Genomic DNA, 11,440 nt, shown 5'->3' with positions numbered 1-11,440 from the left:
TTAAATATAGTTTTTGTTTTGAATTTCATTTTCAACAACCACAAACCCTTCTCTCTATACCCGTACCGTGCCCCATTCTTGCTCCCTACAACCTCCCGCCGTCTCTCACAAACCATCACATATATTTTGGCTTCCTCGTGCATCTGCTACTGCTGCAGCATCGCATCGTCGTGTCACTCTACCACACAGAGCCTTATGCTTAAGTCATAAGATAGAGGTGGCGATGTATTACAACCTCTAAATGTAAAATTTAGTATATATAATAGTGTGAGAAATGTTTATAACTAGGAGATTTTGAAGAAATGGGGTAAAACAAAACCGTTAAATAGAAAAGCGCAACACTCCGATCGATAACGTAACGAAACAGATAAAAGATAGACTAACCCGAATACATAAACAAGAGAGAGCCAAAGGTACGAATATCAAAACTCAAGACCCAGTTTGCGAAGATAACCGATCCGAGCATAGAAGTATACTTATATAAATATAAACATAGAGTAAGAAACCCAAGGGAAACCCCAAGGACAAGCTAACAAAACATGTTCTCCAAAACAACCTCTAAGAGGAGTCAAACAGTATATATATATATATATATACATTTATTTAGTGGAGATAGCAACTATCTACATGAAACCAAAATAAAGTCCCGAGAACCAAGGATCTTCGCTAAATCAGAAGTCTCCAGCATGCCTCAGCGAGAAACCTCATGTCCTGCATCTGAAAACCACAAAATCCGCATGCGTGAGAACCGGAGGTTCTCAGTATGGTAACAGTGCCCACATATCTAACATGTAATATCCTGGGAAAGCCGAAGGCAATCCTAGAACTTCCAACAGATAAATCAAAACTTATAAATAGACTAAATCATAAATGGCAACTGACTAAAGATCTTCAATCTAACTATCACTTCCCTTTCCAAATCCTTCAGACCTCCCAATCACCAGCAGTATTATAATATGGCAAACACAATTATATCAAGTAAGGAGATATACAAATAAGAAACAGATATGGCATTTAGACAATTAGCAGGTAAAATGCAGTTAATTAGGCATTCCAAACAAGTCAAATATAATGCATATGATGTATGCCTGTTCTAATGGCTGATGAGTCTCATCTGTCGGTTATAAAGCCAACCCGACAAGTCCTGGTAGCTAACCATTGGACTGTCCATCTGTCGTGCATCCCCAACTCGAGTTATTCACAACATAATTCATAATTCATATCCAATACCCTCACTGGTGTATATTTACGGGGGCGAGCTCATCCGGAACTTTCATAGTGTCCGGCTACACTTATGACATAGAGTCAGCAGAGTATCGAGTCTCCACCTGGAGCACATGGTGGCTAGCCACTGCTTTCTCCCAGGGAAACTCGTATCTCAGATAGTGGAAGTGCAACATTCACATTTCATTCAATACACATATATGCAATCATACTCAGCCATAATTCAATAATAGCTCAGCTGTAATTCAGCAATATCTCAGTCATTTGGCTCATAATTCAATCCATAACCAGCCAATTTATTAACAATAACAGCCCACTATAAGAAAAATACCCATTCAGCCACACTTTTTTTAAACTACATTTGAAAAGTGTAGCCTATTCTATGAATAGGCTACGCTTTTCTCCGTGTTGCCTTTTTATAAGAGAAAAGAATACACAATTATGGCATCATTTAAAAAGTGTAGCCTTAGGTATTATACAAATCACTTATAAAGCGTAGCCGTAGATTGATACCTATAGATTCACTTTTTGTATCAAAGGGAACATTTTTAGAGGGTAGCCTATTTATTAAGTTTTGGATGCATTTTAAAAGTGATTCCTAATGTATCTAGAACTAAAAACTTTAACACTTGTAAATTTTTTCCCTCTTAACACTTGTAAATTTTTTCCCTTTTAATTTTTTATCCAGCTCACACTTAGTGAAAATTTTCCCTCCAAGAAAAGAAAACCATTTCACCTTTCACAAAGAAAAACCCTCATCGTCATACACTCAGCTCACATACACTCATCAGCTCATAAAGAACCATTTCACCCGTGTTTAGAAGAAAACCTCATCGTCATCACCCTCAGCTTGTCATCACCCTCAGAAAACCCTCCTGCATCGCAAATCGGAAACCCCAGTCACCACTGACCCCCACTCACCACTCACCGCCACACACCACTCACCACTAACCACTGACTGTCGCTCCAAGCTAAGTCGCCCTCTTGCACTGATCGTAGCGCGCCGCCCAGACCGTTCATCTACCTTCGTTGTCTCTGCTCTCACCATCACTGGTCACCATCGTCGTATCTGCGCTCACTGTCGCCGCTCAACCAAGTTGTCTCTGCTCTCACCGTTGCATCTCACGCTTGTTGTCTCTGTGCCGACCGTCGCCGCGCGCCTAGCATCATCGTTCTCTCTGCTCACCATCGTCGAGAAGGTATGTATAGATTTTCATTTGGTTCTGAAATTGGAGGTTTAGGATTCCGATTTAGGGTTTTTAATTTGGGGGTTTGGTACACTAATTGCCTGTTATCAGTGAAATCTCAAGTTTGGTTTAGTTCAAGTGATTCAGTTGTTGTTTACTGAAATCTGAATTCAAGTTTGATAAAGCATTCATATTTGAGCTAATATTTTTCAGTTTATAATCAATCATTCAATCTAATAAAATGAGAACTTGTCCCATGAATACATAGTTTACGAGATGCATTCTACCTTGTAGTAGCTTAAAATCTCATTGACCACTAATTTGATTCCTTTGAAGTCTTATATCAGTTAAAGCAGAGATCCCTTCTGGTATATTACCAAAAATTTTATTACAAGAAAGATCTAATTATTTCAGATGAATCATTTCAAATATTATTACAAGAAAGATCCCTTCAAAACTGTTGTAAGATAGGTTTGAGACATTATTATGTTGGTTACTCCACAGTTCACTAATTGAAAGCATAGCATGGGCTTCTTGGTCTAAGGCTTCTTGTAAATTATAACTGAATGTTAAATTTCTTTAAACTATGGCTAATTACCTTAGTTGAAAAGTACCTTTCCCAGGTAATAGAAACAGTAAAGGTTCTTGGTTTTTGGTTTCCTGATTCTGATCTTGTGATAATAGAGTGTGAATTAGAAGTTATATGAGGAATAGGAGGTAAGCAGATCTCAATACACTAATAGTTATCTGAGTTTGAGCCTAGTCAAGTGCTGTTAACTTATTCAATCTTATGCTAACTTTCTTCCCTGACTGAAAATATAGGAACTTAAGTCTATAGATGCTGTTTCCTTTGTGGCAATACTTTGTCCTTTTCTTTTACCATGTCAATCATTAGCTATAGTTTCTCAGGCTTGTGTTTACTAGGTTAATCCCTGTATCGATAAATAACTTATTATCCATCCACTCTTGATAGAGCATCTGTGATTTTTGTTGGTGTGTATGAACCCACAAAGAAAAAATTGCTACGGTCCTTTCCTGAGAATCTCAGTGCCATAGCTCATTTTTCAAATTTTAGGATATCCATCTCTTTTGCATATGTTTAAAATTTTTAAAATATTTACTTATAAGTTATAATTATAATCTTACCACAGTAGATCCACTAAGGTGATAATCTTTAATTTCAAGGATAAATTGATTATCCTGCATGTTGGGAGCTCCTACAGAAATATATAAAGAATGAAAATATGTTTATAGAAATTAAAATAAATAAATCATGTATTCATTTTGCTCTAAGCCTTTAGATGCTTTAGACCAAAAATTTTTCTTATTCTAAAACCACCTAAATCTTTCAATTACTAATTTATCCAACTAAGAAATTAAACTCTCAAAAGCCAATTATAACTATTCAAGTGTCATTTGGTCTGAGTTTATCACTATTGAGCATTTTATTTTTATTATTAACAAAGAGAAGGATGATGGGGATTTGCTTTGGTTTTGAGACTTCTTTTTTTTATTTATTTATATTAATTGTTAACGAGTTTAACTTAACTAATTATTTTAGGCTGATAATTTTCACTAATTGAAAGCATAGCATGGGCTTCTTGGTCTAAGGCTTCTTGTAAATTATAACTGAATGTTAAATTTATTTAAACTATGGCTAATTACCTTAGTTGAAAAGTACCTTTCCCAGGTAATAGAAACAGTAAAGGTTCTTGATTTTTGGTTTCCTGATTCTGATCTTGTGATAATATAGTGTGAATTAGAAGTTGTATGAGGAATAGGAGGTAAGCAGATCTCAATACACTAATAGTTATCTGAGTTTGAGCCTAGTCAAGTGATGTTAACTTATTCATCTTATGCAGATAGAAGCCAGAAAATTGGGAATTGCTTTGGTGCTTTAAATTGGTTTTTGAGGGAGTGATGAAAGTGATACTGCTGAAAGCCACGGGAACAAGGTAATAGGACAAGTTTAGTGGCTTTGAATTTATAATCAATTGTTTTGTGTTAGTATTGGAAAGCTGTTAACTTTGTCATATCATGATTTAGCCTCTAAAATTTATGTTAAATCACTACAAGAAAAATACCTATTCAGCCACACTTTTTTCTGGTGTGTATGAATTTTCTGGTTTTGCAGTTTTTTTGAGGGTTTGTTGTTCTGATTTTTGGAGTTCTACAATCTTTTGTAATTTTTGCTTCTTACTATGTTAAGAGTTTTCTTTTTTATTTTGCATTTGCTTTATGATTTTGCACTTACAGACTATGTTTGTTCAAGCTTAGCAGTAAGTCCTATATAATCTTCCTTTCATGTGTTTATATTGCTTTGAGAATGTTGGCACAAAGAATGTAAAATGGTTGTCATATCGATATTGTATTTGTACTGATATACCCATTTCTTGGGTATTCCTAGAATAGTAAATTTTTTTTATTTTTAGTGAAAAAAGTAATTTAACCTCTCTGAACTTTAAGCTCACATGCACTTTACATCCAAAACTTTTGAATTTGCAATGCACAACTTTGAGGTTGTCAAGTGGTGTAGAAAAGGCCCTATGTTAAATTTTTTTTCTTTTTCAAATTTCCTTTCTAATAAAGGGTGGTGTTGTCAATAAAACACTTCAAGTGAAGCGGTAATTTTGTATGAAATGGTAACACAGAAAACTTGCAATTGTCAGGTGAATATTTTGAAAGTAAGAGTGTAGTGTGGATAAGAGCCAAAGTTAATTGAATGGTATCTTAAGAAAACTATAAGCATTTTACATTACTTTTTAGACGCAACTACTATAAGTATTGTTAATTGAATGCTCTTTGCATATCTTTCAGTTGTCAAAATGTTGGTAGAAATGACCTTGCTGCTTTAATTGATAGTTCACAGGTAAAGTAGATGTTTTGACTCTCGGAAACAATGTTTCAATTCCATATTTCTGTTTTGAACCCACTCTCCCAAATGTTCATTAAGAACATATATGATGTCCTCTCATGCATAAACCCTTTGAGCTTGAAAGTTGAAATGTGAACAAGCCCATTTAACTATTTATAGTTCACGATATTAGCTTTTGTTAGTTCTGCAAGGAGAGTTTAGCCTTCTGCTTCTCTAGTTATCCTTGTATACAGTATATAAATCAATGTCCCACTTTATATGATTTTTTTTATCATCTCAACGACTAAAACTTAATTAAGTTTAAGTTTTTATTCCTGAGTTTTCTATATTGAAGGTTTGTAATATATATTGTTTTCATTATCAAAGGAAGTGGCTAAGAAGTCCTTGGAAAAAGCAGCAGAGTGTGTGAGATGCTTTGAGGAAGATGTGGCAAAGGCTAGGTAAGTTGTTTATTTGTTCTCAGATGCATCATACTGTATTTTATATACTATTGTGTGCAGTAATTACATTAAAATATGATATCATGCAAATTATACACTATAAGAAGCCAATTAACGTGATGCCAATTATAAAAATTTAGGTTCTTTCTCGCTCAATAGATTTGCAAGGAACCTATTTGGTCTTTAATGTTTTGTTACCATTTTCTACATCTATATCAGTACTAGAGTGAATCAGCATTTATGTACATAGTTGAGGAGTGTTCGGCATGCTAGATGAAAGGGGTAGAAGGGTCCTTACAAACATATGTTAGCTAGGGAGTATGGGGGAGGAATATATCTAGTTGGCAATTCCTATAACTTCTCTAACAACTTCTAGACTCTTCTAGATTCTTTACTCAATTCACTCTATTATGTCCCCTGAAACTGGGTTCTCGATAGCTTTAAAACTTTGTTACATGTAGCTTTTCTCGCAAACTCCAGAATTTAGCTTTAGAGACAGCCTTGGTCAGCACATCTATTGGCTGGTCAGTTGAGGGAATGTGAGCAACCAATAATTTTCCTTCCATAACTATTTCTATTTCAATATTATAACCTGAAAAATAGTAGTTTTAGACATTTTATTAAGAATATTTCACATTATTAGGTTTTGATTCAGACACAAATGAAAATGAGCATTTTCTTGGTATTTCACAGCGAGTCGTAAAAACTAGGTTTGGATTGGGACACAAATGAAATGAGTATTTTGATGCTTGCAAAGCCATTGAATGGCCCGGTGTTTCTTCTTGTCTGGTGTGTTTCTACTACGTTTGATTTAATATAATTGTTCCAAGAAAAATAATAAAATTCGAGTTGTGCTATTTTTCGTAAAAGACTTCTATTTGCGGTGCTGTTGCAGAAAGAATATGAACTTCGGTTTTGATGCAACTCTTAGAAATTGTAATGCATTATGGATTATGAAGCTGATTCTATGTAAATGGATACCATCTTGAAGCCTTTCTTGTAATCATGCTTATTTTTTTGCGGTGCAGGGTGGCATGAAGTGGAGAAGCAGTTTGATGTTCTTACTACTTCAACTGATGGATGGCTTCATCGTTCTCTCTTTGAAAAATGTATAGGTAATAATTGAAATTGAAGAGTTCATAACAAATCTGCACTATTTTTTTGTTTTTTCTTTCTAAGTGTTTGTGAAATTGTTTGTGTGTATGTGTGTGTAAGTGAGTGAAATAAGGACTTGTTCTGAGTAGTTTTCTTTTAGGAAGTGTTTGGATAACTATGGTTCGAATTTGTTGAGTTGTTTGTATGTGGGGATGAGCAAGGAATCTGAGGCATGCTGGTGTACTTTTTGATTTGTGGCTAGGAGGAGGGATATTCATGGGGATTCAATTAACAAGGCTCAATTGAAGGACTTTTGGGACCAGATTTCTGACCAGAGTTTTGATTCCAGGCTCAGAACCGTCTTTGACATGTAACTAATTCATTACCTCTTTACTTAATTTTAGAACTAGAAAAATAAATTGGTTAGTATTTTCTTTAATTCCCACCATTAAGTATGTTAACCTTCATAAATATCTATCTCTAGAAGTGACTAGAATTTTAATTAATTTAATTGATTCATTCTATTTGAAAGTTCTCGTGGATGATAGTATCCTTAAATCATCCTTTTACTAGTTGGAGTTGTTGATAAATGTTGGTTTCAATGTAACCTTAGTGGCTCATGAAATAATATGCTGCCTTATTGATCATGACATGGAATGTGATGAATTAGGAATCCACTATAAGTTCTGGCATAGATTGTTCGTTGGTTCCTTTTATTGTGATTTATGGACTTGTCATGTATGATCATGCTATCACTTCATATTTTGTTGGGTTTCTTATTGTGCAGGGGTCTAATTTAGATAGTTTATTAGAGTAGAATAATGTAACATCTTCAGCCAAAACAATTGCTGGCTCAACACCTCGGAAGCAGAATCAGAGACATGAAAGTAGTGCAAGGATTATTAGAAGCATACTCTCAAACAAGGAAATGCGCCAAAGTCAGTCAGCCAGGCCTCAATCAGAGCAGGCAGTACCAACATCTGATCTACAAAAAGAAAGACAACCTCTTCGCCATGTACATGTGCAATTGATTTTGAAGTAATTTATTTTTAGAGAAATAAATTTTATTTTTAGAGAAATAATTTGTATTATTCCCAAATAGAAGATCTTATGACTGCTAATTTATTATAGCAACCTAAATTTTGTTTAAGGATAATTTTTATTATTTCAAGAATATTGGATTGTATTATTATGTATTTATTTTTATTTTATAATATTTTACTAATTTAATTAAAAATATAGGATTATATATATAATTATATTATTAAATATTAGGTTTTAGAAAAAAATAATATATTCCGAAAAGTGTAGCCGTAGCCCAAAAAGCGTAGCCGTAGCCTAAGGCATCATTTTTTTTTCACTTTTGGCTACACTTTGTAAGTGTACTTGAATGGGTGTTTTTCTTGTAGTGGCCCTTCGGCTCATGTCCTATAAAGCACTTCCACCACTATCCTCCGTATCCCATACAATCATCTTTGATCATCATTGATCATTAATTCTCCCCTTACTTCATCCACAAGTTACCACATCCCCAAACTTCTTCCCATTGCTAGGCATAGCATAAAGTTTTAAGACATAAGGGGTGAGATCGGAGGCTTAGAAGTCTGAAATCTGGCTTTGAAAACTCAAAAAAATCAACCTTGGGATGAAAACAAGGTCACGTGTGCACGTCGCCCACGCACACGCGTGGAAAGCCAAAAGTCATTGTGACGCGTATGCGTCGCCTACGCGCACGCATGGATGGGAGAAAAGCCAAGTGAACCTGCGTGTCAGCCACGCGTACGTGTGGGTGCGTTTTGTGCCCCACGCACAAAACCCACGCAATTCCCGCACAACTCTCGGGAAATTTAGTTGGGCAATTAATTTAACTCATCAACGCGTACGTGTAGGCCAGGCGCACGCGTGAATAGCGAATATTTGAAAATGACACGTGTGCGTCGGCCACGCATACGCGTGGGTGTGCGTTCTACCAAAAAATTTTCTAAGTTAAAAAGCTGCAAAATTCACAGTTTCAAACCCCAATCTTCCGACGGGCATAACTTCTCCGTTTCAAATCATTTTTTACCCGTTCTTTGAACGGCATAAACATCCCGGATCCAATTTTATTTCTAAATAAGTTTGGCACAAATCGGGAATCCAGAGTCCAAGTTATGTTCCGTCAAAGTATGTCCAAAAACCACCTTTTTATACAAAACCACAAAGTGCCATCTTCAAAACAAACCAATTCCAACCCTTTTTAAAATCAACCAAAACATACCAAAAATTAATCTCAAGCCTCCTCAACTCATACATTAATATTTTTATCAAAATCATAACCCACCAATCCATCATTTTAACTAATCTTATAATATCATATTATACATAATATCATATTATACATATTTTCTCATCCCAATTCCCAACAATACCATTTCCAATCAACCATCAATACACACAATCAATATCACCCTCACCATCAATATGGCTTTACCCACAATTCAACCTCAATCAATCATTAAGCATATATCAAAACATGCATATCTCTCATGCATCACCCCATCAAATTATCAATATTCATTAATCACATACATAACCACATAATTTATCTCAACCATTCAACAACATCAACCATTCAAATCCTATCTTAGGGCCTCTAGCCTAAGTTTTTACACCACATTACATTTTAGATATAGAAAACCGAGATCATACCTTAGCCGATTTCTCCGCTCAACCCAGAGCACTTCCAAATCACCTTTTCACAAGCTCTCAAAGCTTCAACACCTCCAAGAACAGATTTTTAGCATACCAAAGCCCTTTTCCAAGCTTTTCAAAATCTCAATCAAGCTTCAATATTTACATACACACTACCTAAGCCACAATTATCATATTCAAACACAACAACTCAATACCCAACATTATAAACCAAAAAATTCTACTAGGTTGAGAATTTTACCACACCCAAGGATCAAGGAGACAAGATTAAGCCTCTCCTTCAAGCTAGTTGGATCCTATAACATCAAAGAGTCCAAAATCTCAATACTTTTTCCCCAAAAATTCGAATTTAAGGCTGAGAAAATTGGACTAAAATCATGGCTTACCTCAAACACAAAGTAGTAGATTTTGTAGAGCTCGTCACGCTGAACACGTGACCACAAACGGTGCGGTAATCGGAGCTCCGGATCAAAAGCTTTGGTGGTTTGAAGATCAAATGAGAGTTGGAACTTTGGAAGAGTCTTCTTCCCCTCCCATTTTCCTTTTTCAGCGTGAGTGAGGTTTAGAGAGGAGAGAGAGTGTTGTTTTTAGGGTTTTAGATTTAGTTTAGTTGGGCCAAAGGCCCAATATGGGTCCAGTTGATCCGGTTTGGCCCGTTCGGTCCAATCTTGGGCTGATTTCTATAAAATTGGTATCGAAATTCTTGTTTTAATCTCCTCTATCATATTAAACTATAAAAATCATATTTTTGGCTTTATAGAATAAATTCTCATTTATGGGCTAATTAGTCATTAATTAACTGGGTTTTACACGTCGCGCCTTTCCAACCGCCATACGTAGTCCTGCCTCGTCGCGACTCCATCCTGTCCGTCGCTGCAGGTAGCCCAGTCTTGTCGCGCCTATATTGCACCGCTGCAAACAACCTAACTTCGTCCTCCATCGCACCGTGGTGACTGCCTCTAGCCCCTCGCCTCCATCGCGCGCCGCTACAAGCAGCCCAGCTTTGTCTTTTATCGCGCATGTGGATGTTTATTTTTCATGCATGCGGTGACTGTCTCTCCCCCTCGCCTCCATCGTGCTGCTGCAAAGAGCCTAGCTTCGTCCTCCATCGTGTATGTGGATGTTTATTTTTCATGCAAATAAAATGTTTGTTCGTAATGCGAATGGAATGTTTGTTCTTTATGTAAATGGAATGTTTGCTCTTAATACGGAATGACTCACCTGTACTCGGGGTTGGTGATGACAGAAGACGACGATGCTTGGGAGCTTTCTTGTTGGTGAGAAGGACTGTGTGTTAGGGTAGGTGACGGACTTGCTGCGGTAAAAAGGAAGTTTGGGTTAGAATGAGACGTAATTAGGTCAAAGTGAAATTAGATAAAAATAATGAGTTTAGGATAAAAATAAAATTAGATAGTTAATAAATCTAAAATACGATCCATTATTCACATTATTCGCATCTTTCATTGTTCATCTGTCAAAATTGAACTAATTATATATAGTGATTTGTAAAAACAAAAATAAGACAAAACTACCGTACCTTATGCCACACTGATTACTGTGATACAGCTTTGCTTTCAGATAGTTTAGAGGTATTTAATTTTAGTACGTTATCGGAATAAATATTTTAGGCTTAAATAAATTATTTTATCTCTATAAAATATTTATTCTTTGTTTTAGTTTCAACAAAATTCTCCTATAGTTTTGGCCGTAAAATTTAAACTTCTCTAAATATTAACACATAATAGGTTGAATGTTAATGTAGAAAGTTGAAATTCTGACATGGTATTTAAACACTTAACGGAATAAATAATGGAGAAGACTAAAAGAGAACATTTTAAAATTTGATTCGACTAAAAAAATTATAGAAACTAAAAAAAATTACAAAAACCAAAAAGTTATATATATATATATATATATATATATATTAC

The sequence above is a fragment of the Arachis ipaensis genome, chromosome B10, assembly GCF_000816755.2.
Source record: "Arachis ipaensis cultivar K30076 chromosome B10, Araip1.1, whole genome shotgun sequence".
Lineage (NCBI taxonomy): Eukaryota > Viridiplantae > Streptophyta > Magnoliopsida > Fabales > Fabaceae > Arachis > Arachis ipaensis.
This window is presented reverse-complemented; position numbering follows the sequence as displayed.